The sequence below is a fragment of the Helianthus annuus genome, chromosome 3 (genome assembly GCF_002127325.2).
Source record: "Helianthus annuus cultivar XRQ/B chromosome 3, HanXRQr2.0-SUNRISE, whole genome shotgun sequence".
In the NCBI taxonomy this organism is placed as follows: Eukaryota; Viridiplantae; Streptophyta; class Magnoliopsida; order Asterales; family Asteraceae; genus Helianthus; species Helianthus annuus.
In genome coordinates this window covers 75,627,318-75,632,300 of record NC_035435.2, presented here as the reverse complement: position 1 = coordinate 75,632,300, position 4,983 = coordinate 75,627,318, and the positions used below count along the sequence as shown (strand labels likewise).

Sequence of the window (4,983 nt, the reverse complement as noted above, 5' to 3'; positions counted from 1 at the left end):
TTTTTTTAATTTGGACCAGAATGTGTGGTGTGTCAGTTTGATCAGGCACGGTTTAACCCATACTAAAATAAGTATATTTTAACTAACATTTCCCCTTCTGTCAGCTTCTCGTCATACTCCTTTTTCTCAGCTGACTGATTATCATCAAGTCATTAAAGTGCTTCTGTTGTTGCGGTTTCAATTCTCTTTTTTCCGACTCGAGCTTATTAGCTAACTTATCTTTATAATCAACATGATTTTTTCATGCCGTAGACATAAGTTTCAAGCCGTTACTCGCTTAAATCTTTTCTTTCACCTTTTTGTCTTCTTCAGCAAACTCTTGGGCTTCATGAATCATATGCTCTCTTTTCTTGGCTTAACCGACCCTTCTGATCGGTGAATGTGATCTTTTCCAAATTTGCCACCCACATTGTATTCTGCCTTCATGTTTAATATACTGGTGTTTACTTCGAATGTGACTTAGATTTGTGGCCTTGTGGGGTGCCCCTGGATTAACAAAAGAGAGTTTTAGCCCCTCCATAGCACAAATGCGATTTCAATATCGTTAAGACGAAAAGACAAACCTTGGAGCTAGAAGGATTCCGGAGGGATCAAATGTTCTAAGAAGCCTGCAGTTCTTTGTGAGACTTCTGTCACCTTCATATACCTGTTACGAAATTAAAAATATGATAATTCTTTGTGAGAAAATTCAAAAAGTTACCATTGAAACTAAACTGGCTCAGGATCAACTTCTCAATTTTGAGCATACTATTTGATGTAGAGGCTAAAATCTCCGCACATGCTTTCTCAAATGTAGCCAAAAGAGGCTTTGGAGCCATCTGTTTCAATAAAGAAAGATATGTTAAAACACTTCAAATGTCTGATTAACCTTTCTAGCTCGCACGATTGCTAGGGTTTCTCTTCACAAATCTCAATCCAATAGCAAGCAAGGAAACAGAAATCAGCAGTTACAATTAGGGTTTCACTTCATTCGATCTATCTACACATCTTAATTTAACCTTTTTGTCATATCAATCACACCGGTTTTAGAATTAGGGACTGATGTACTGACATTGCTATTCCTGATTTTCCATGTCTGTAAGGAAAAAAAATCCATTACTTTGATCGCTGATCCATCCTCTACACATTAGCAGTTCATTCAATAGCAGATAATTTGACTAAAATCGAGCACAAAAATTATATAATCAGAAAGTAAAAACAAAAAAAAAGAGATCAGAAAATACCTCGATTGATAGGGCGAGAAGCAGCGGTTGTGTGATCAGAAAATACCTCGAATTTCTCCGGCAATCTCACTTTACAATCGCCTCCGGTGTACAATGACTGGCGAATGATTTCGACTTTGCAACAAATACGCTACTTAATCCTCCAACATACCGGAGAATGATTTCGACTTTGCAACAGATACGCTACTTGATCCTCCAACAGATACGCTCAAAGTCCAAAGAGCAAGCAACTACAAATGTATAGGATGGGGGGATGGGTGTGGACTCACCAACAAGATTAGCAGCAGTGAGTTGGTCTCCAATGGCCTTGATGGCGGGAATAAGAGCCCCAGCTTGGTTGGTGTTGGGGAGCCTCTGCTGTGAAATCACCGACCGGAGAAGCTCCGCCGTCAGCTTCGCAGTTGTAACACGCCGTGTTTCGAAAGTCAAAGTCAAACTCAAGATTGAAGTCAAAGGAAGAAAAGATTGCTAATTGCGATCTGTCACTCCTTGCTCTAATCCTGTTTTGACTTCTTTGACTTTTAGTTAGTCTAAACATCATTAAGTTAGTTGTATTATGTGGAGTATCTATTAATAATCGAAGTTTATCGCTATTTATCGATATTTATCGTTGTTTATCGCATGATTAATCGCCTTATCGCTTATCGCAATCGCGCTCGCAAACTCGAAATACGCATATTAGTTACTATTATACGTGTGTGTGCACCTTACGTGTTACTTGTGCATGTTTATTTATGTTATGTGTGGTAATCAATCGAATCGCAATCGAATTCAATCGAAATCGAATTATGATAATTAGTGGAGAAGGGATAGTGCGAGATATGAATAGTTGGGATTAAAAGTAATTTGAATAGGAAAATCTATCGCATTCACATCGCTCGCAATCGCAATTGAAATATCAAAAATCGTCGCACCGAACACTCGAACCAGATGCCAGCCGACCGGATTGCCATCCGACCGGGCTACCATCCGGGTGAGGTACCATCCGACCGGGCTGCCACCCGGGCGAGGTGCTATCCGACCGACCAGCCTCTTTCCACTTTGGGAATCCTATAAATACCCCATGTCACTTTCACACTTTCTACTTTTGGCAACTATCTGTCCGAACAGCTCGTGCTCCTCACCTTTTCTTCGATTTCTCTCAATTTCGGTAAGTTCTCATCCTAAATCTTGTACTTCCTTAATCTACAAGCACTTCTACACCTTTCTATCTTTTGAATCTTAACTTTTAACCGTGAAATCACCAGGATTTAAGGTGTTCTAGGATGACGTCATCATGTGTTCTTGAAGAACTTCATGTTTTGGCCTCAATCCACCAAGAACAACTTAGATCTAACCGATTTCCACGCAAATAAACAAAGATATTGCATAGATCTAAACACATTCATGGTGAAAAAGGATTGAAAGATGGTTTCTAACTTTCTTTCAACTCTTTTACACTCAATGCACTCAAAACCGATGGAATCGGACCTTGTTCTAGTCTTCTACTCATTCTTAGTGTTGTGCTAGTTCAAGATCTGGATTCTACTCACGAGACCACCGATTTCGGGTTAACCAAGAACAACCGTCTTGAACCGGTTAACTGGTCGAACTAGGGTGATTCCTGTTTGACCGGACCACTTAGGTCAAGATGAGGTTCTGTTGGTTAACACGTTGTCAAGACGTCTCGATAAAACTACAAACAATCAAAACGACCAAATAAAAGATGAACGGAATGACCAGGACGGGGTGCTATCCGACCGGACTACTGTCCTAACGGACAGCCACCCGAGCGACTGGCCATCCGAATGACTTACACCCTGGGTCCCACACTTAACCAATTTTATCTGAAGTCTGAGTGTTGAACGAATTGTTGTCTGATCGGACTACCATCCGACCGAATTACCTACGGATCATGAGATACTTGGACTTTAACACTTAAACGATTTTCAAACATGTTCAATGCACTAAGGATGCCACCCGACCAGACTGCTGTCCGATCGAGTGACAACCTGATGTGAACTTGTTCTCACTGAAGTGTCAACCTATCGGAGTGCTGTCCGATCGGACGACCGTCTGATCGACTGACCTGAAAGGTAGAGGTACTTCAATGTTTTCAAAATGCTACAACAAAAACTTCAAAAGACAACCCATCATACACAAACACATCCTTCTCAAAGGAAGAAACAATCCACTCGAATAGTCATCCGACCGGACTACCGTCCGACCGGACCACTGTCTGAACGGATTGCCACCGCACGACCGGCTGTCCGATCGGATTACCATTCGATCGAACAGCTATCCGACCCACTCACACTTGTATCGTTTTACGCGTCTCTTATCGTTATGCTATCGTTCTGATCAGGCTAACCTTACTCTTTAAGCGCTCCATTCAATCCATCAATCGTTGTGAGTATACTCGATCCCTTTTTGCTTTGCGCACTTTTGGGTGTTACATACGTTACTTATACTAGATCACATCGAACACACTACGCAATACTTTAAATGCTAATCGTTATCGCATGTTATACGTAACTTAATGAATGATGTTTGTTATGTTTACACATGGAATGCTGTCTACTTGCCTTAGCAACGATAGTACTATAGTTTGGACTCAGCACCCGCTCACGCGGGGGTTGTTAAGGATAATTATTTACATGGATTACAGTGGTGATCATGTATTACGAACTGCCTTGGGCAGTCAACCCGCTGTCATTGGTATCGATAGGTTCATGTCGATAACTAACGTGCTTCGTTTTACTCAGTGTGCGTGCTGGTTATGCGTAAACTATTTCGAACTCTATATGCTATTATTAAACTTGTATACTCGCCTTTACACTATGTATATTGACTTTTATTTTAACGTATGTGACAGGTGTTTAAGGTGTCTATTTGCTTGGAAATCGAGGCTAGGAAAGAGTCTTAGTAACCAACAAATAGTTGTCTGTACTATTGAAACCTGAGTTGTCGAAACAGAACAATTTGCCTAGTTTTATCTGTAATAATTTGTTTACCTTTTGAGACATGATATGGGACATGTTATTTAAATTGACTGGTGATGATAATTGTTATGGAAACTTCTAGACAATCTGTTTCGCTCAGTGCCACGCCCCGATGTTTCCGCCATCGGTTGGGGTGTGACAGATTGATCTCCGAGCCATAACTATAGGGAATTAGGCAAGACTCGACCTAGTCTGGGTCGATGTCTTAGAGACCTAGTCTATAGTTAGGAACCAGCAGACCGACTTGTGCAAACCCTTAAAGGTTTGGTACGAGCTTACGTGCTATATCTCGCTTACACTACAATATCACTGCACAATTATTCAAGACCAAACGAGTAATTTGATCGAGATTGTAGGATCGGTTTGTGACCCAAACGAGTCAATCAGAAGAGTTCTCGTCAATTCAAAAGGCGGAAACAGATGAATTGACTTGGAAAACAGCTTGTTTCACACTTAATTGTCTTGTTTTATTTATATAACAGCTTTTTAGATCAAATGACACGTCGGCAGCACTTCGGTACCGGAATTACGAAAAGTTACAAATGATTTCGCATAAAGCCTATTTATAGAGAACTAATTCCGCATGAAACAGTCCTAAACGGAATTAGATTCAAGCGGAATCTAATTCCGCACGGAATTACACATGCATACTTTCATGCGGAATTACACAATTTCATGCGGAATTACACAATTTCATGAGAAATTACCTCTAAAACCTATTTTCTCGAACTACGTGCCCTGATCTAATATTCTTAATACAAGACTCGATACAAGACGAA

At 40.6% G+C, this 4,983-nt stretch overlaps 1 long non-coding RNA gene across 1 annotated transcript; it reads right to left on the bottom strand.

Moving 5' to 3' along the window:
- Nucleotides 1-362: 362 nt before the first annotated feature.
- On the bottom strand, nt 363-663 carry LOC118490580. Its single transcript, XR_004889404.1, has 2 exons — nt 564-663; nt 363-486 (listed from the first exon to the last, which is right to left on the bottom strand). It is a non-coding gene; the product is annotated as an uncharacterized LOC118490580 (long non-coding RNA).
- Nucleotides 664-4,983: the final 4,320 nt, after the last annotated feature.